The following is a 22,794-nucleotide window of genomic DNA, read 5'->3' on the forward strand; positions in this document are numbered from 1 at the left end:
TAATAAAATAACCTATATTACAATGCTGAGATGTATTTTTTCCTAATTATTATGTTTTACAAAATATCAAAGTAGCCTTTGCATCTTTTCATTTTCATGTGCCCCCCTCCCCCCACTGGAAAAAGTTTGTACACCCCCGAGTCAAGACAATCAAGGTTAATCAAGGTCATATTTATGACGCCAATGATGAAATCCATACCGTCAAATTCTAAACAATAAAACAATAACACGCCATATAACTAGTCATATTATCATATTATTAAATATAGAAATAACCATTCCCATTCATAACCCCCCCGCCAAACCGCCAAAGTGCTGAAAGCCGCCCCTGTCTAACCCCCCCCCCACATACCCCCCCCCTCCCCACGCACACACAAAGCGTCCAGTGTCTCCTCTTATCAAATGTGACATGCATAATAGCTAATTAAATATTCAAATAGACGCAAACAGCGGCATGATGCGCCACGGACGCGCCGCTGCACATTTTTACGCACGGCGCACGTCTCTTCCACTCGCACGTCAGCGTCCACATGAAGGAGACGCCAAAGGCGAGAACAACCTTACGTTAGCTCGCCTTTTTCCGGCGGAAATACCAGGCAGCAAAGAAGAAGAACTGTGCGCTTTCTCTGGTGGCGACATCATTGAAAACTCTTTTTTTTTTTTTTTTTTTTTTTTTTAGGGAAAGATCGGTTCCGACTTCCGTTTCTGAAGCTCGTTTAGTGTCGAGCTCGGCATCAGATCCCCGCGTCCCGGCTGACGACACCTGTCCAGATCCGGTAAGACTCCTGAACGTTTCATTAAGTTGATGGTTGAAAGTTAGTTTTTTTAAAAAGGTGCATTGAACGCAGCAAGTGTGTGGAAGCTTGTTTGGGGGCTTCCTTTATGCTCGGAATTCTGCATGGCGTTCCTGACGTCAATTCAAGTTTGGATCATTTGGGCTCTTAAGTCACGTAAATTATCGGTTTTTATTCGAGTCTTCATTTATTTTGGTCCTTGTTACTGAGGGAGGCTGGATCGATCCATTTATTGATAGTATTGATACCAAGAGCAGGGTAGAGTCCATGTTTTTTTTTTTTAGTTGTGGGCTATATTTATTTTCATAGATTTATGTTTTAGGGTTGGTGTTGCTCATATTGTGACATATTGATGAAAAAAAATATTTTATAAAAAATGTATTTAATTATTTTGTACTTTTTACTTCATTTTGCACATTTTTTTCACCAATAAATGGATTTTTTTCAGTAAAAAAAATTAAACAAAAACAATATAATTTATACATATACATATTGATTATTTTTAAAAAATTTTTTTGCACTTTTCACTTTATTTTGCAAAATTTAATAAAACATTTTTCACCAATAAATATTTTTTTCAGTAAAAAAATAAAAAAAACAATATAATTTCCTCATATACATATTGATGAAATATTTTTTTAATTATTTTGCACTTTTTACTTTATTTTACAAAATTTAATTAAAAAAATCACTAATAAATAGATCATTTTTTTCAGTAAAAAAATTAAAAAACAATATAATTTCTACATATAAATAATAATAATAATAAAAATGTTTTTCACCAATATATAGATAGATAATTTTTTTCAGTAAAAAAAATAAAAAAACAATATAATTGCTACATATACATATTAATGGGAATTTTATTTTTAAATATTTTGCACTTTTTACTTTATTTTGCAAAATTCAATAAAAATATTTTTCACCAATATATAGATAGATAATTGTTTTCAGTAAAAATAAAAAAAAACCCAATATAATTTCTACATATACATATTGATGAAAAAAAAATAATTATTTTTTTTCACCAATAAATAGATCTTTTTTTCAGTAAAAAATAAAAAAACAATATAATTTTTGCATATACATATTGATGAAAAAATTTTTATTATTTTTTTCACCAATAAATAGATCTTTTTTTCAGTAAAAAAATAAAAAAACAACATAATTTTGCACTTTTTACTTTATTTTGCAAAATTTAATTAAACATTTTTTTTCACCAATAAATAATTTCTTTTCAGTAAAAAATAAAAAAAACCAATATAATTTCTACATATACATATTGCTGAAAAAAAATGTATTTTTTTTTTCACCAATAAATAGATCTTTTTTTTCAGTAAAAAAAATAAAAAACAATATAATTTTTGCATATACATATTGATGAAAAAAATTTACATTATTTTTTTCCACCAATAAATAGATCTTGTTTTTTCAGTAAAAAAAAAAAAAAACAACATAATTTTGCACTTTTTACTTTATTTTGCAAAATTTAATTACATTTTTTTTCACCAATAAATAATTTCTTTTCAGTAAAAAATAAAGAAAACAATATAATTGCTACATATACATATTGATGAAAAAAAAAGTTTCATTATTTTGCACTTTTTACTTTATTTTGCAAAATTCAATAAAAATTATTTTTCCCACCAATAAATCTGCTGATATTTTTTTTCAGTAAAAAAATAAAAAAAAACAATATAATTGCTACATATATTTTTTATATATAGTAATACAAATAGTATCCAAAAAAATAATAATTAAAGACAAACAATTCCACAGCTGGATAATATTAGTACGGTATCAATACAGAAATTGTCAGTGTCGCCCACCCCCGCTTGTCACCTGTACAGGGTGGCACGGCCCCCTTTCAAAGCCTCCCTTAGCCTCTTGTCCCCCCTCCCTCCTGTTTCCAAATGCTCTCCTTTGAAGCGATGATGCCCCATCTGTCATATATGAGCAAAGGGAGACCACGCTCTGCTCCTCTCAATTACTGAATTCTCCTCATGCCAGCTCCGCTGGGACAGGGGGAGGAGCAGGTGGGTGGAAGTCAGTGCGATCAATCAACATGAAATATTCAGCTTTGAATACACACATCATTTACTCTGCGACTACTACTAGCGCTGGTGCCGCCCTTGTTAGAACGCCGGTGGCGGCATTTTGGGAAAGTCGTGGCACCTTGTGGGGCCACGTGGGGGGGGGGCCACGTGGGGACACTTCTGATTCTTTTCTGATGCAGTTTTACATCTGCGACTGCGATGAGAGGAAGTAACGCAAGGATGATGTGTCACCGTAGCATCCGTGACAAAGCTGGGGTTCGGGAGCCCCACCGCCCCCAAACCCCCAAGCCCCCCACCCTCCGACGGATACACTTGTTTGAACAGGGCACATGATCAGAATAGCATTTGAACGTTTTGGCACCTGACTGAGTCGGATTTTCTGTTTAGACGTTCAGCAAAGTTATTTGGGGGGGGGGGGGTCAGATTCTCAGATTCTCAGATTTTTATTAAAAAATTGAGAAAAAGAAATGACATGAAAATGAAAATAATTACGCAACCAAAGTGACGGCAACATATTTCAGCAATGACGTAATAGTTTCATCAACCAAAGTGTGGAAGACGTTGCCATCGCAACGAGGACACCAAGCCGAGCCCGGACTCAACCGCCACTAAGCGTGAACGGATAACCGCGAACGGATAACCGCGAACGGATAACCGCAAATGTATAACCGTGAACGGATAACCACAAACGGATAACCACGAACGGATAACCACGAACGGATAACCGTGAACGGATAACCACAAACGGATAACCACGAACGGATAACCACGAACGGATAACCGTGAACGGATAACCACAAACGGATAACCACAAACTGATAACTGCGAATGAATAAGAATGGATAACCGCGAACGGATAAGAACGGATAAGAATGGGTAACCGCGAACGAATAACCGTGAACGGATACAGATAACCGTGAACAGATAACCGTGAACAGATACAGATAACCGCGAACGGATAACCGCGAACGGATAACCGCAAGCGGATAACCTCGAACGGATAACCGCGAACGGATAACGGCGGACACATAACTGCAAACGGATAACCGCAAACGGATAACCACAAACGGATAACCACAAAAGGATAACCGCGAACGGATAAGAACGGATAACCGCGAACGGATACGAATGGATAAGAATGGATAACCGCAAACGGATAACCGCAAACGGATAACCGCAAACGGATAACCGTGAACAGATGACCGTAAACTGTTAACCGCAAACGGATAACCACGAACGAATAACCGTGAACGGATAACCACAAACGGATAACCGCGAACAGATACAGATAACTGCGAACGAATGACCGCGAACGGGTAACCGTGAACGGATAACCACAAACTGATAACTGCGAACGGATACAGATAACCGCAAACGGATAACCACAAAAGGATAACCGCGAACGGATAAGAACGGATAACCGCGAACGGATAAGAATGGATAACCGCGAACGGATAACCGCGAACGGATAACCGCGAACAGATAACCGCGAACGGATAACCGCAAACGGATAACCGTGAACGGATAACCACAAACGGATAACCGTGAACAGATACAGATAACCGCGAATGAATAACCGCAAACGGATAACCGCGAACGGATAACCGCGAACGGATAACCGCAAACGGATAACCGCAAACGGATAACCGCAAACGGATAACCGCGAACAGATGACCGCAAATGGATAACCACGAACTAATGACCGCAAACGGATAACCACAAAAGGATAACCGCGAACGGATAAGAATGGATAACCGTGAATGAATAACCGCGAACGGATAACCGCGAACGGATAACCGCGAACGGATAACCGCGAACGGATAACCGCGAACGGATAACCGCAAATGGATAACCGCAAATGGATAACCGCAAACGGATAACCGTGAACGGATAACCAAAAACGGATAACCGTGAACGGATAAGAACCGATAACCACAAACAGATAACCCCTGAGTCGTCTGTTCGCCACTTACCGCCACGTTGACTCATGTGATCGACATCACCGGGCACCCCCGAAGCGAAGGCATAATATCTGCGCCCCCCGGGGAGCTCGCAAGCTACCTGTTGGAGATCCCCCCCCCCCTCTCCGTAACCTTTCCTCGCCACTCCAACTCTTCAGGAAACTTGTCATCCGACAAAAACGCCTGCTTTGTAGTAATAATGTCTTTAGGATGTAGCCTGGGGGGGTCGGGGGGGGGGGGGCACGTTGGCCCCAAGTATTTGATCTATGAGGCAATAGAGTGAAAAGCATAGCCGCCATGATATGAGAACACAACGGTGAATAATTAATAACCTTGCTCCCAATTCCAGGAAAACAATAGCATATTGTCGGAGCGCCGCGCTCCTTTAAGTGGGAGACACAAAGAACTTTGGGAACGTTTTCCTTTTCGTGGTCACACGGCGGTTTAAATACAGACGTGCGAGCGCCGTACGCCGTCGGGTGTTTGCGTTTGAGACTAATCAGAAGCTATTAGATGCCCCCCCCCCCCCATCTCACCTGCTGGCACCGCGCGAAGGTGGAAGTGCACACGCAGGAAGCTATTTTCCGCAGGCCTCCTCTCCTTGGCTGTCAGCTCCCATTAAATCGGAAGGTGTCATATCTGTAACGCAGCTGAGTGCAGATGGCGGCGGGGATGGGGGGGGGGATTGGGGGGGGGGTGGCCGCCCCGATTTAAACAATGATTAATGAACAGAGATGGAAAACAAATTACATCGGACTATTTGGAGGCAGGGAATTGTTTTTATGGAAATGTTAATTGTTTCTGCCAGGCTCATACACGGAGAAAAGGGAGGGCCCAACCGGGGGCAAATCAGTCCGGGCTACTGATAGGGGGGCGTCTACGGCCCCCCCGGCTCCGTCGTGTGAACGGATAACCGCGAACGGATAACCGCGAACGGATAACCGCGAACGGATAACCGTGAACAGATAACTGCGAACAGATAACCGCGAACGGATAACCACGAACTGATAACCGCGAACGGATAACCGCGAACGGATAACCGCGAACAGATAACCGTGAACGGATAACCGCGAACGGATCACCGCGAACGGATAACCACAAACGGATAACCACAAACGGATAACCACAAACGGATAACCACAAACGGATAACCACAAACGGATAACCACAAACGGATAACCACAAACGGATAACTGTGAACGGATAACCGCGAACGGATAACCGCGAACGGATAACCACAAACTGATAACTGCGAATGGATAAGAACGGATAACCGCGAACGGATAACCGCGAACGGATAACCGCGAACGGATAACCGCGAACGGATAACCGCGAACGGATAACCGCGAACGGATAACCGCGAACGGATAACCGCGAACGGATAACCGCGAACGGATAACCGCGAACGGATAACCGCGAACGGATAACCGCGAACGGATAACCGCGAACAGATACAGATAACCGCAAACTTATAACCGCAAATGGATAACCACGAACAGATAACCGTGAACAAATAACTGCGAACAAATAACCGCGAACGGATAACCACAAACGGATAACTGTGAACGGATAACCGCAAACGGATAACCGCGAACAGATACAGATAACCGCAAACTTATAACCGCAAATGGATAACCACAAACGTATAACCGCGAACGGATACAGATAACCGCGAACGGATAACCACAAACAGATAACTGTGAACGGATAACCCCGAACGGATAACCGCGAATGGAAAAACGTGAACGGATAACCACAAACTGATAACTGCGAATGGATAAGAACGGATAACCGCGAACGGATAACCGCGAACGGATAACCGCGAACGGATAACCGCGAACGGATAACCGCGAACGGATAACCGCGAACGGATAACCGCGAACGGATAACCGCGAACGGATAACCGCGAACGGATAACCGCGAACGGATAACCGCGAACGGATAACCGCGAACGGATAACCGCGAACGGATAACCGCGAACGGATACAGATAACCGCAAACTTATAACCGCAAATGGATAACCACAAACATATAACCGCGAATGGATACAGATAACCACGAACGGATAATAGCGAATGGATAACCACGAACGGATAACCACGAACGGATAACCGTGAACAAATAACTGCGAACAAATAACCGCGAACGGATAACCACAAACGGATAACTGTGAACGGATAACCGCAAACGGATAACCGCGAACAGATACAGATAACCGCAAACTTATAACCGCAAATGGATAACCACAAACGTATAACCGCGAACGGATACAGATAACCGCGAACAGATACAGATAACCGCAAACTTATAACCGCAAACGGATAACCACAAACCACAAACGTGTCTTGAGACACATGCTAACTCGCAAACTAGACCGCTAGCGACCTAAACGGTAGCCTTCAAGTTATTTCCTTTCAACTTAAATCGCCAAAAACTTACCACTTCCACACGGATAGGGAGGATAACTATTAACAGTTATTTAACCTTTAACATGAACATTAATCAAACATAATATTTTTTTCTGGGTACATGATACCATACAGCATCCATATCAAACTTAAACTTTCATATCAAGGCGGGGGCCTCAAAGTATTGTCCTGCGGGCCACATTTGGCCCGCGGGCCGCGTGTTTGAGACCCCTGCACTAGAATGTACAGAAAGACTAGTTGGTAATTATTGTGAGACTATTATGTGTCCGTGGGTTTATTGTATTGTGTAAGGTGTCTAAATAAAGCATTCATTGTGATTAATTAATTACAGTCACAATTAATGCTTTTTTTTATCATATTAATCTATTTTTTATCGCTAACTGAATTTTTTTAATATGTCAACATTTTACAATAATGTCATGAATTTAGAGTTTTTAGGGCTCTGCTGTTTTTTACATTAGATTTTTAAAAGATTAATTAGATTAAATTAATTACAAATATAATTAATCCCTGCGTTAAAATATATATTTTGACGGCGCTAATGTGGTGGTAATTAAGCATTATTGCAATTAATTATATTTAGTTATTTCATTTTTTAATCGGGTTAATCTAAGTTTTAATCAGGTTAACTTCATTGTTTCTGTATGCAAGTTGTTTTTTTTTATAAAATCAGTTTTAAGCATTCCTATAGGGTTTTCTCAGCAACAATTTGGATTAATTAATAAATAAATAAATTAATTAAATTAATGAATCTCTCCATTGTATTAATCTGTATTAATTAAAGTATACACGCCATGGCTACATTGCATGTATTTGCTAATTCTCGTCATCTCATTACAAATATAATTAATCCAAGGCGGGGGCCTCAAAGTAGTGTCCTGCGGACCACATTTGGCCCGCGGGCCGCTTGTTTGAGAAGATTGAAAATCACTGGTTTAATACACAACACCACATTCAAAGCGCTAACGTGCTATAACTTTCAAGGTTTCGTTTTTTTTTTTTTTTTTTTAACGCCAAACCCCGCTAAGAATTGTCGCTCACCGCTCACCGGCCCGACGCACCGATTAGCGTTACCTTTAATAATAAGCGGTTGCAAGTGATGGGAGAAGGCGCCCCTGTTCTAGTTGTAATTATTGCAGGCGGGTGCAGCTGCACTACTTAGGGTGATGATGATAATTATTTGTCTTTTTTTTTTTTTTTATTTCCACCGCGGGTTGATTTTTTAAGAGCATCATACACTCATCAGAGTAATCAGGAGAGAGTGATTAGTGGAAATCCACGAGGCTAACAGCTGCCACATTAAACACTTGCCTCTGTTGCCAACACACCGAGGCTGCACGTCGGACACACAACGACAAGGCACTTCACCTTCGTGTGTTTGTCAGAAAGTCATGGCCGCCGACGCACAACACACACACACACACACACACACACACACTCAATTAGAATAAACAGGGCTCCTCCTGAAAGGCACCAAGGTCGAATTGCAGTGGAGTCCAGGAAGGGAAAGTTGCTGAAATGATACGTAGCTGCCGTTCAGCGACCTTGCCCCCCCCCCCCCAAAAAAAAATCATATATTTCCCATCACTCATAGACTTTGGGTTCAACTTTGAACGTAACTTCAGTCATTTTCCAACTTTAAATCAAATAACACATACGGCTTTCTCATTCGGTGTCATGACAAAGTGTCCAAACTTGTACTTGTACTCCAAATACTGTACTGGCCCATCTCAGATTACTTTATTTTCATTTTGAAGAAGTTTTTTTAAGCCAAGACGACTAAAACATGACAAGAATTAGCAAATACATGCAATGTAGCCATGGCGTTTATACTTTAATTAATACAGATTAATACAATGGAGAGATTAATTAATTAAATTAATTAATTAATTAATTATTAATCCAAATTATTGCTGAGAAAACCTTATAGGAATGCTTAAAACTGATTTTATAAAAAAAACTCGCATACAGAAACAATGAAGTTAACCTGATTAAAACTTAGATTAACCCGATTAAAAAAACGAAATAACTAAATATAATTAATTGCAATAATGCTTAATTACCACCACATTAGCGCCGTCAAAATATCAATTTTTAACGCAGGGATTAATTATATTTGTAATTAATTTAATCTAATTAATCTTTAAAAAAATCTAATGTAAAAAAACAGCTGAGCCCTAAAAACTCTAAATTCACGACATTATTGTAAAATGTTGACATATCAAAAAAAATCAGTTAGCGATAAAAATTAGATTAATATGATAAAAAAACATTAATTGTGACTGTGATTAATTAATCACAATGAACGCTTTATTTAGACACCTTACACATTACAATAAACCCACGGACACATAATAGTCCCACAATAATTACCAACTAGCGTTTCTGTACATTCTAGTGCGGGGGTCTCAAACACGCGGCTCGCGGGCCAAATGTGGCACGCAGGACACTAATTTGAGGCCCCCCTGCCTTGATATGAAAGTTTAATGTTTAAGTTTGATACGGATGCTGTATGGTATCATGTACCCAGAAAAAATTATTACGCTTTAATTAATGTTCATGTTAAAGGTTAAATAACTGTTAATAGTTATCCTCCCTATCCGTGTGGAAGTGGTAAGTTTTTGGCGATTTAAGTTGAAAGGAAATAACTCGAAGGCTACCGTTTAGGTCGCTAGCTGTCTAGTTTGCGAGTTAGCATGTGGCTAAAGACGCTGCAGTTGCGCAATATGTTGTAAATAAAAAAAAAGTATAAATGTGATTATAGTCGTGTTTTGTCATGTCTACAGGGCTCTAATAAGGCTTTGTTCATTTTAATGTGAAAAAAAAATTTGTCTACCCACCAACTATATGTGGTTTCTTAAGTTTTTATTATTATTATTATTATATTTATTTATTACTGATTGATTTTCTTTATTTTTGATTTATTTATTTTTCATTTTATTTTGTGTAGAAAAAAAATTAAGATATTTGAGAAAATCAAAACCAAAGCAAAGTTTATTCATTTTTCTGTTTTTTTTTTTTTTTTTTTTTTAAAACCAGTCTCGCCCAGACCCTAGCTCCAGTGGCCCCCAAGTAAATTGACCCCTTTTCTAGTGCGAAAAAACAAATCAAAATAGCTAGCATATAGCTAATATAGGATGTAGTGACCAGTTTCTATGCCCTAGACTGGAAAATATAACATGGTCGTTTAGCTATGCTAAAGTCCGGGTGCTAATTCTCTTAGCCCAGATGTTGCCCAGGCAAAGTCCTGGGATCCCACTGGGGCTGATGAGCTCAATCAGTGAAATGATGAAAAAATGATTTTTGTCCCTGTAATTACAGTGTATAAACTACTTAGCTAGGATTGCAAAGGAAGTCATTTTCTAATTACGTCGGTACCCCGTTGTCTAATGGCGGATGTTTTGTTGTTTTTGAAAAAGAGAGAGAGCGTGAATCGGAGAGAAAGAATATGCATTTAAGTGTTTTTTTTTTTGTGTGTGTTGTGTGTGGTTAAAAAAAAAAAAAAAAAAAAAAAAAAAAAAAAGACCATCACGAAAGCAAAATGGCTGCCAAATGAGGGCTCATTGAATTATCGGGCCAGTTAATGTTCCTTGGATTATTCTCTTTGTTTGTCATTTTTTTTTTTTCCTGTAGATGCCATAGCTTAATGAGATACTGTAAGTGGCATTACCCGACTCCTGCTGTGGTTTTGTGATGACTCGTTTAATGTCTTTTGTTTTATTGCCTCCGAGTGCTTTGGCAAGCGAAAGCCCCCGCCGCCGCCGCCGCCGCCGCATCTCCAGTTTCCTGCATTTTCGCCACCTCGGTGTTGCTTTGCGAATATCGAGCACGGCGCCTGACGTGATGTAAATCATGTCATTCAAGTTATTTCCTTTAAACTTAAATAGCCAAAACTTACCACTTCCACACGGATAGCGAGGATAACTATTAACAGTTATTTAACCTTTAACATGAACATTAATCAAACGTAATCATTTTTTTCTGGGTACATGATACCATACAGCAGGGGTCTCAAACTCAATTTACCTGGGGGCCACTGGAGCTCGGGTCTGGGTGAGACTGGGTTTTCCAAAAAAAAAAAAAAAATTTATTAAAAATTTTTTTTTTTTTTAAACTTTGCTTTGGTTCCAATTTTCTACAATAAAAGCTCTGATAAAACATTCCACTGTTCTCAAATATCTTAATTTTTATTTTTCTACACAAAATAAGATGAAAAATAAATAAACAAATCAAGAATAAAGAAAATCAATCAGTAATAAATAAAGAAATAAAATAATAATAATAATAATAATAATAAAACAGCAAATAAGAAAAACTTAAGAAACCACATATAGTTGGTGGGTAGACAAATTATTTTTTTCATATTAAAATGAAAATTAAAATTTAAATTATTTCAAATTAAAATTTATACTTTTTTTTTATTTACAACATATTGCGAAACTGCAGGGTCTTTAGCCACATGCTAACTCGCAAACTAGAGCGCTAGCGACCTAAACGGTAGCCTTCAAGTTATTTCCCTTCAACTTAAATCGCAAAAAAACTTACCACTTCCACACGGATAGTGAGGATAACTATTAACAGTTATTTAACCTTTAACATGAACATTACTCAAACGTAATATTTTTTTTATCTGGGTACATGATACCATACAGCATCCGTATCAAACTTACGCAGGGCCGCGCTAACATTAAAATTTCATATCAAGGCGAGGGCCTCAAAATAGTGTCCTGCGTGCCACATTTGGCCCGCGGTCCGCGTGTTTGAGACCCCTGCAGTAGAATGTACAGAAACTGTATTTGGTAATTACTCTGCATTATGCATTGGTAGTGTCTGTTTTTATCCACCTATTGCGTTGCTGCGATAACTGCGAACGGATACGGACAACCGCGAACGGATAACCGCGAACGGATAATCGCGAACGGATAACCGCGAACGGATAACCGCGAACGGATAACCGCGAACGGATAGCCGCGAACGGATAGCCGTAAATGAATACAGATAACCGCGAACGGATAACCGCGAACGGATAACCGCGAACGGATAACCACAAAAGGATAACCGCGAATGGATAATCACGAACGGGTAACCGTGAATGGATAACCGCGAACGGATAACCACAAACGGATAGCCGCGAAGGGATACAGATAGCCGCAAACGGATAACCACAAACGGATAACCGTAAATGGATACAGATAACCACAAACGGATAACCGCAAATGGATAACCACAAACGGATAGCCGCGAAGGGATACAGATAGCCACAAACGAATAACCGCGAACGGATAACCGTAAATGAATACAGATCACCGCAAACGGATAACCGCGAATGGATAACCGCGAACGGATAACCACAAAAGGATAACCGCGAATGGATAATCACGAACGGGTAACCGCGAACGGATAACCGTGAATGGATAACCGCGAACGGATAACCACAAACGGATAGCCGCGAAGGGATACAGATAGCCGCAAACGGATAACCACAAACGGATAACCGTAAATGGATACAGATAACCACAAACGGATAACCGTAAATGGATACAGATAACCACAAACGGATAACCGCGAACGGATAACCGCAAATGGATAACCGCGAACGGATAACCACAAACGGATAGCCGCGAAGGGATACAGATAGCCACAAACGAATAACCGTGAACGGATAACCGTAAATGAATACAGATAACCGCAAACGGATAACCGCGAATGGATAACCGCGAACGGATAATCACGAACGGGTAACCGTGAACGGATAACCGTAAATGAATACAGATAACCGCAAACGGATAACCGCAAATGGATAACCGCGAACGGGTAACCACAAACGGTTAACCACAAACGGATACAGATAACCGCGAATGGATAACTTTGAACAGATAACCTTGAAAGGATAACCGCGGACACATAACCGCGAAAGGATAACCGCGAACAACAAGAACTTTCTACAAGAAGTGCCTGTTCTTGTAGTGTCTTTTGGGAATTTCGCCCCATGATTCACAATCAAATTCAATGATTGAATGTATAAAAACAGACACTACCAATGCATAATGCAGAATAATTACCAACTAGTGTTTCTGTACATTGTAGTGCATGGGTCTCAAACATGCGGCCCGTGGGCCAAATGTGGACACTACTTTGAGACCCCTGATGTAAATTCAAAATTCAAAAGCGCTTGCTGTGTTCATTGAAATGATGACTCCATACCGTGTCTTATTGCCGACCGACCCCCCCCCCCAGAAAGATCCAAATTCTTTGGAGATCTGTGTGAGTTCTGCTGGAGTTGGCAGCCGTTCTGCAAGGGGGGGGGCCCACAACCATCTGATGCGGTGCCCGGCATCACGCGGATTGGCTTGTCTTGCGCAAGGCGTCCCCTACGCACGGCGCTTTGTTTGTGTCCAGGAAGAACAGGTGGCCTGTGCAAACACCAGCAACTGTTTACACATGAGTGATTTAAAATACATTCTATATACACATGCTTGTGTGTGTGTGTGGGGGGGGGGGGGGGCATGGGGGGGTGCACAAAGACACAGTTTGATGAGGGAGTATTAAGGATTACAGTGTTTGTATTACTTTATGCGAGCGCTATTGCAGGCATCCCTGGATGCTCCTGAATGCAACGTTTACATTTGACACACTGTTGCAAAATTAATACGTCATAATTTATCTTTAGTTTTTATTTTTACAATAACGTCATTTTTAGGGGAATAACAAACGCATTTAACAACGCAAACTATCATAGAATATAATATGGGATAATAGCTATAAAAAGCAATCTTCACTGGCTAAATGTACTGCAAAAAAAGGCCAGTAAGGATAATTCATAATGCCGCCTTTCAGAGAACATACTAACTCCTTATTTCTAAAACGACAAATACTTCAACTTGCTGATATAGTTCATGTTCAAACAGCTAAAATAATAATACATAAGGCTAAAAATAACCAATTAGCTAAAAAAACTATGGAATGGATTGAGTAAGGGAATCGAACAATGCGCAACGACGAGCCAATTCAAGAAACAATACAAGCAGTTGATGTTTGCTAAATATGAAGAGATAAATGAAGACTCTTGAACAGTTTTAATTTAATTTAATTTAATTTAATTTAATTTAATTTAATTTAATTTAATTTAATTTAATTTAATTTAATTTAATTTAATTTAATTTAATTTAATTTAATTTAATTTAATTTAATTTAATTTAAAAAAAATGAAAATTAAAACTAAAAAAACCCATAAAACTATATTAGGAAAGCAGGAAGTGAACAAATGTAACAGTTACTGATTGTAAAAGTACCAGATGGAAGGGTAGGATTTAATAAGCTTTGCTTCTTCCTACTCCTTTTCGGACATGTGGAACTGGGAACTGATTATGGGATGCACTCAATTGGAATCTGTAATAAAAACCATTACCATTAATAGTGACTGAGAATCAAACCCAGATCTTATGCCAGAGCAGTTGGGAACAGGGATGAAACTGAACTAAACTAAACAAAAAATTTAATTTAATTTAATTTAATTTAATTTAATTTAATTTAATTTAATTTAATTTAATTTAATTTAATTTAATTTAATTTAATTTAATTTAATTTAATTTAATTTAATTTAATTTAATTTAATTTAAAAACCGAAAATTAAAAGAAAAAACCCCATAAAACTATATTAGGAAAGCAGGAAGTGAACAAATGTAACAGTTACTGATTTAATAAGCTTTGCTTCTTCCTACTCCTTTCGGACATGTGGAACTGGGAACTGATTATGGGATGCACTCAATTGTAATCTGATGCATGTTCAAATGAAATTAAACCATTACCATTAAATAATGGTAATTATTATTATTATTTTTTAATAGTGCAAAAGCATCAATTGATTGCATCCTCCACAAATGTGTGTGTATTCCTTTATGAGTTCTTTAGCTATTACTCACAAGGAGCTAGTTTGTCAGTGCTGTGTGTGCTCTTTCTGTGCTCCCCCAGTAATGAATGGCGCTGGTTAGACTATTCTATCTCCGTCAGGCATTTGGGGGGGTCCTACAGAGAAGCTCCTATAGGCTTTCATTAATCTGCCTGTCAGAAAGTATATGGCTGCTATCTTTTTGTCCGGGTCGGGCACGGGCAGCTGCGTTACTACTGGCCCTCAGAACCCTGACGGGACGGTACACAGCCTGGTGGGATGGCGGGGACCCTGGGAGGGGCGGAGGGGGGGGGTGATATATGGCAGCCTGTGTAGGAGTTGTCTTTGTAATTCTTGGTAAAAACACTTGTTAAATAATGACAGGGCAGGCGCATCAGTGGGCTTTTATTCTCAATTGGAGTTTGCTGGATCAACGCATGTAGCAGCTGTACCCTAAAATGTAGCACCTGTACTATAAAATGTAGCACCTGTACTGTAAAAAGTAGCGCCTGTACCGTAAAGTGTAGCGCCTGTACCGTAAAGTGTAGCACCTGTACCATAAAAAGTAGCATCTGTACCATAAAAAGTAACGTCTGTACCATAAAGTGTAGCACCTGTACAGTAATGAGTAACACCTGTACCGTAAAGTGTAGCACCTGTACCGTAAAGAGTAGCACCTGTACCTTAAACGGTAGCACTTCTACCGTAAAATGTAGTACCTGTACCGTAAAGTGTAGCACCAGTACCGTAAAGTGTAGCATCTGTACCATAAAGTGTAGCACCAGTACCCTAAAGAGTAGCACCTGTACCGTAAAAAGTAACACTTGTATCGTACAGAGTAGCACCAGTACCATAACATGTAGCACCTGTACTGTAAAGTGTAGCACCTGTACCTTAAATGTAGCACCTGTACCATAGAGTGTAGCACTTGTACCTTTAATGTAGCACCTGTACCTTAAAGTGTAGCACCTGTACCGTAAAAAGTAGCGCCTGTACCGCGAAGTGTAGCACCTGTACTGCAAAGTGTAGCACTTGTACCGTAAAATGTAGCACTTGTACTGTAAAGAGTAGCGCCTCTACCATAAAGTGTAGCACCTGTACCATAAAGTGTAGCACCTGTACCGTTGTACTGTAAAATGTAGCACCTGTACCGTAAAGAGTAACACCTGCACGGTACAGAGTAGCACCTTAAAGTAGTAGTAATACCTTAAAGAGTAGCACCTGTACTGTCAAATGTAGCACCTGTACCTTAAACGGTAGCACCCGTACCATAAAGAGTAGCACCTGAACGGTACAGAGTAGCACGAGTACCATAAAGTGTAGCACCTGTACCGTAAAGTGTAGCACCTGTACCTTAAATGTAGCACCTGTACCGTAGAGTGTAGCACTTGTACCTTAAATCTAGCACCTGTACTGTAAAGAGTAGCACCTGCACCGTAAAGAGTAGCACCTGTACCTTAAATGTAGCACCTGTACCTTAAATGTAGCACCTGTACCGTAAAGAGTAGCACCTGCACCGTAAAGAGTAGCACCTGTACCTTAAATGTAGCACCTGTACCGTAGAGTGTAGCACTTGTACCTTAAATGTAGCACTTGTACCTTAAATGTAGCACCTGTACCGTAGAGTGTAGCACTTGTACCTTAAATGTAGCACCTGTACCGTAGAGTGTAGCACTTGTACCTTAAATGTAGCACCTGTACCGGAAAGAGAAGCTACACAGACAGTCCCATTATAATGTGTTGATATGATGGAGACGGCCATGAATATTCCAATATTCCATATTTGACTCTCATTTCCTGAAATTGTAACGATCATGCATCCCATATTTTCCACGGCAAAGCCGCTTCACGGAAACATGATTAGATTCCCAGATTTTGTGTCAGCAAGTCTTGATTGACTTGAGCGTGATTTTGAAAAAAAAATAAAAAAAATAATAATAATTGCTTTTCTTCATAAAGCTTTAATTTCTATGCGTCATTTGCATTCCGCCGTTTACAGAAGCAGTTTTTACGGTGCATGTTGTGTTCTGCTCCACCAACCAAGCGAATTATTAATGCCTCGCATCTGCTGGTTTAAAAAAAAAAAAAAAAAAAAAAAAAGAAATATGCACTTCTGATCTATAAATTTTCTTCATGTGCTTCAGCGTTGTCACCTCACTATGGATTTACAATATCGTCCATCCATCCTCGCTGACAATATTCCACGGCAACAAAGTTAAAAGATTACATCTCCACTTGCTTGTTGATTAAATAGCTTCCAGATTCCTTCGGCTGACAGCAGTAAAAAAAAAAATAATAATAAATACGGCAATTTTTTGATACGCCGAGAACTAAAGTCATCTCCTGTCGCTGGTTTAAATTCCTCTTTTCCCTCTTTATTGCCTGGCATGTAATCGCACCTGCTCCTTGTTCGTCAATGCGCCGCCATGCCTGAGCGGTGCTGCTGTGAGATGATGTTTAATAGCGTTCAAGCGCTCCGTGAATGTGCTTCCAAAAAAAAAAAAAGAGACTAATTCGTACTGACAGAAGGAAAAACACCTGATGGCTTCTCGCTATTCTCCGTACACGAAACGCTTTTACTTTGGCGGGTGAGGATCGTTTTTTTGGAAAGATGAATTATTTGTTAATATTGTATTTTTCTGTGTCAGATGTGATTTGGTGGGGGGGGTGTGTATTGATTTCATATTGCAGCAGAGACCGGGGGATTTTATGTATGTGCAGGACCGTCAAGCGGCGGACAAAAAATTTTTTTGTTTTAATTTTTTTGTATTTTTTTTTGTATTTTTTTTTTTTATTTTGTATGTCGCATTGCTTTTTACGGGCCTGTGGTACCATCTAAAAAAATAATTGAACAAAAGACCCTCCCCCAAAAACAGCAAAAAAAATTTTTTTTTACAAGAATTTCACAATTTAACAAAAATAAAGTCAAAATATTATGAGAAAAATGTAGTAATATAACAACATATTATACATTTCAAAATAAGATCATTTTAGTGGCATAAAGTTAAAATATATATATATAAAAAAATACCTAGAATGAAGTCATAACTATGAGAAAAATAACTTAAATATTTGGAAATAAACTATTACATAAAAAAATATTCTAACCACAACAAAAGTTGCAATTTTATGGCAATAACCTTGTAATTTTGTTTGGAAAAATAGTTTTTTTTTAGAAATACAAAGTTTAAATAATAAATAATATAATATAATAATATAATAATTCATAATTAATTAAAGAAAAAGTTTTATATTTTATAAAAATAAAGTCAAAATATTAAAAGAAAAACGTGGAAATATTAATAATAAATATAATAATAAAATAATAATTAATAATAAAGAAAAATATAGTTTTTTTTTGTAAAAATAAACAATATTTACATAAAATTACATGAAAAATATTCTAACGAGAACAAAAGTTGCAATTTTATGGACCTTGTAATTTACTGTGGAAAATGTGTTTTTTTTAGAAGCACAAAGTTGAAATAATAAATTAATATCTTAATAATAATATAATTATAAATTAAAGAAAATATAAGTTATTTTATAAAAATAAAGTCAAAATATTGAGCAAAAAAACGTGGTAATAATATGACAACATATTATACATTTTAAAATAAGATCATTTTAATGGCATAAAGTTAAAATATATATATTTATATAAAAAGACCTAGAATGAAGTCATAACTACGAGAAAAAAAAAACTGAAATATTTGGAAATAAACTATTACATAAAAAAAATATTCTAACCAGAACAAAAGTTGCAAAAGATCTTGTAATTTAGTGTTGAAAAATAGTTTTAGAAGCACAAAGTTGAAATAATAAATTAATATATTAATAATAAATTAAAGAATGTTTTTTTTAAAATAATAAAATAATAATTTAGTGTGGAAAATTCGTTATTTTTAGAAGTTTAAATAATAAATTAATATATTAATAATATAATAATATAATAATATAATAATATAATAATATAATAATATAATAATATAATAATATAATAATATAATAATATAATAATATAATAATATAATAATATAATAATATAATAATATAATAATAATATAATATAATAATAATATAATAATAATATATATAATATAATTAATAATAAATAAAGAAAATAGATGTTTTTTATAAAAATAAAGTCAAAATAATAATTTAGTGTGGAAAATTTGTTATTTTTAGAAGTTTAAATAATATATTAATAATAAATAATAAATAATAAATAATAAATAATAAATAATAAATAATAAATAATAAATAATAAATAATAAATAATAAATAATAAATAATAAATAATATAATTAATAATAAATTAAAGAAAATAGATGTTTTTTTATAAAAATAAAGTCAAAATAATAATTTAGTGTGGAAAATTTGTTATTTTTAGAAGTTTAAATAATATATTAATAATAAATAATAAAAAATAAAAAATATAATAATATAATAATATAATAATATAATAATATAATAATATAATAATATAATAATATAATGATAATATATATAATATAATGATAATATATGTAATATAATGATAATATATATAATATAATAATAATATATATAATATAATAATAATATATATAATATAGTTAATAATAAATTAAAGAAAATAGATGTTTTTTTATAAAAATAAAGTCAAAATAATAATTTAGTGTGGAAAATTTGTTATTTTTAGAAGTTTAAATAATATATTAATAATAAATAATAAATGATATAATTAATAATAAATTAAAGAAAATAGATGTTTTTTTATAAAAATAAAGTCAAAATAATAATTTAGTTTGGAAAATTTGTTATTTTTAAAAGTTTAAATAATATATTAATAATAAAAAATAAATAATATAAATAAATAATATAATATATAATAATAATATATAACAATAAATAATATAATAATATAATAATATAATAATATAATAATATAATAATATAATAATATAATAATATAATAATATAATAATATAATAATATAATAATATATATAATATAATTAATAATAAATTAAAGAAAATAGCCATTATTTTATTCAAAGTTAGTAAGAAATAGGTTGTAAAAAATAAGTTTATGAAGAAAATGAACAGCCAAAAATGTTATGAATCAAAGTAGCTATAAGTTTATCATCCAAGTGGCCATATGTGTGTGCGTGCACGTGCATGTGAGTGTGCACGTGGACATCCCCGGTCCATCATGGGTTGTCTGAAGGAACATCTGCGAATCTCCTATTAAAGCAATCATAAACGCAGCCGAGCCGCGTTTTCATGACAAAAAGCCCAACCCGACTTTAATCGATATTATTGATCGGGGTGCAGACTTCAGATTGGATACACTTCAGCACGTTGCGTGTCCGAGTCTGCGGTCTTGTAACGATATTAATAGAGGCCTCGGTTGTAATAATTAGCATTACTGTAATCCTTATAAGGTAAATATAAGGTGAAATAACATCCAATGCGTTCCTTTTTGTTCCTGCCAGATATTCCGAGATGACGTCGTCACGGTTACATAGCTCGCTGATCGATATTTGGGTGCAGTCGTTGCTGCTCTTCGTCTTCCTCGTCCTCGTCGACAGTGTGGTTTTTGTGTACATCATTTTCACGAGTGACTGAGGTTGCGCTTCGGGATGATGTAATCCTGCGTTCATTCACCACGGACACTGAAGTCTTTGTTCCGCGGACTTTGGCGCTCGCTTATGTGACCCCGACCATTGTGCTAGCATGTGAATTTCAGGCTTTGTTTAGCGGTCGGGGGAGGAAAAAAAAAAATTAGCTTTTAATTTGAATACACCCCCTCACCCCCCCCCCCCCCCCGTCCTCTCCTTTTAAACTGAGTTTGCATTTTTTGCATCATTAAGTTGTTTATTTTGGTTGCTACTCCTGCGTCTTGGCTTTAACTCTTGTACTTTAATCTTTCTTTTTCTAAGCGTTTCGGTTATTTGGGAAATGCAAAGAAGAAGCGCTTAAGTAAGAAGAGGCCAGACTTTGAAGTGGGAAGCTGGTGTGGTTTGTTGTGTGTCAGTGCAAAATAAGATAAAGATTTCCATCTCCCCCCCCCCTTCTTAGTGGAGCTGACGTGTTTTTTGTGGTCGGACTTAATCAGCAGTTTCGCCATCTCTAACGTTAATGCACTAAAAAAAAAATCACAGGCTTTTTGACTTTGTCAGGAAACTTTATTTCAACAAAATAAAAGCAAAAAAATATATATTTTTTTACTATATATTTTTTTAAATGGTCTGGTTGCAATTATGACTTTTAATTTAATTTAATTTAATTTAATTTAATTTAATTTAATTTAATTTAATTTAATTTAATTTAATTTAATTTAATTTAATTTAATTTAATTTAATTTAATTTAATTTAATTTAGAAAGCAGGAAGTGAACAAATGTAACAGTTGGTTACAAGGATGTATAGTCTTGAACCAGTCATGATGTGCTATATATAATAATAATATAATATATAATATATATATATAATATAATATAAGAGATGATACCAGAAAGCTAACACAAGAGGAAGGTTAATGGGGTGCTTTTAAATTAAATTAAATTAAATTAAATTAAATTAAATTAAATTAAATTAAGTTAAGTTAAATTAAATTAAATTAAATTAAATTAAATTAAATTAAATTAAATTAAATTAAATTAAATTAAATTAAATTAAATTAAATTAAATTAAATTAAATTAAATTAAATTAGATTAAATTAAATTAAATTAGGGCTGCAATTGTCCATAATAATAATAATAATAATACATTTTCTTCTTATTATTATTTATTAATACATTTAGTGAACCATGATTTTATTTTATTTTAATACCATAGGTTATGAATGTGAGTGTGAATGGTTGTTTGTCTATATGTGCCCTGTGATTGGCTGGCCACCAGTCCAGGGTGTACCCCGCCTCTCGCTCGAAGACAGCTGGGATAGGCTCCAAATGAATGATTAAATTAAATTTAATTAAATTAAATTAAATTAAATTAAATTAAATTAAATTAAATTAAATTAAATTAAATTAAATTAAATTAAATTAAATTAAATTAAATTAAATTAAATTAAATTAGGGCTGCAATTGTCCATAATAATAATAATAATAATACATTTTCTTCTTATTATTATTTATTAATACATTTAGTGAACCATGATTTTATTTTATTTTAATACCATAGGTTATAAATGTGAGTGTGAATGGTTGTTTGTCTATATGTGCCCTGTGATTGGCTGGCCACCAGTCCAGGGTGTACCCCGCCTCTCGCTCGAAGACAGCTGGGATAGGCTCCAAATGAATGATTAAATTAAATTAAATTAAATTAAATTAAATTAAATTAAATTAAAATAAAATAAAATAAAATAAAATAAAATAAAATAAAATAAAATAAAATAAAATAAAATAAAATAAAATAAAACAAAACAGGAAGTGAACAAATGTAACAATTACTGATTATAAAAGTACCAGATGGAGGGGTAGGATTTAATAAGCTTTGCTTCTTCCTACTCCTTTCGGACATGTGGAACTGGGAACTTATTATGGGATGCACTCAATTGTAATCTGATGCATGTTCAAATGAAACCATTACCAAAAGCCAAGAAGAGGGTTCATGTAAAACCACAGGTCTACTTAACAGGATGAGAAGAGTCATAACCTACTTTGCTTTATTTCCTGAC

General features: G+C 35.7%; 1 protein-coding gene across 1 annotated transcript in view; it reads left to right on the plus strand.

The window, feature by feature from the left end:
• The first annotated feature begins 390 nt into the window (after positions 1 to 390).
• LOC131138355 (zinc finger protein 536-like) overlaps positions 391 to 22,794 on the plus strand; it is a 64,760-nt gene continuing 42,356 nt past the window's right edge. Inside the window, exon 1 of the mRNA XM_078791120.1 lies at positions 391 to 776. The gene's annotated coding sequence lies outside the window, so the exon portion shown is untranslated. The remainder of the gene's footprint in view (positions 777 to 22,794) is intronic.

Source organism: Doryrhamphus excisus, linkage group LG6 (assembly GCF_037039965.1).
Source record: "Doryrhamphus excisus strain RoL-2023G ecotype Guam linkage group LG6, RoL_Dexc_Guam_v1.1, whole genome shotgun sequence".
Lineage (NCBI taxonomy): Eukaryota > Metazoa > Chordata > Actinopteri > Syngnathiformes > Syngnathidae > Doryrhamphus > Doryrhamphus excisus.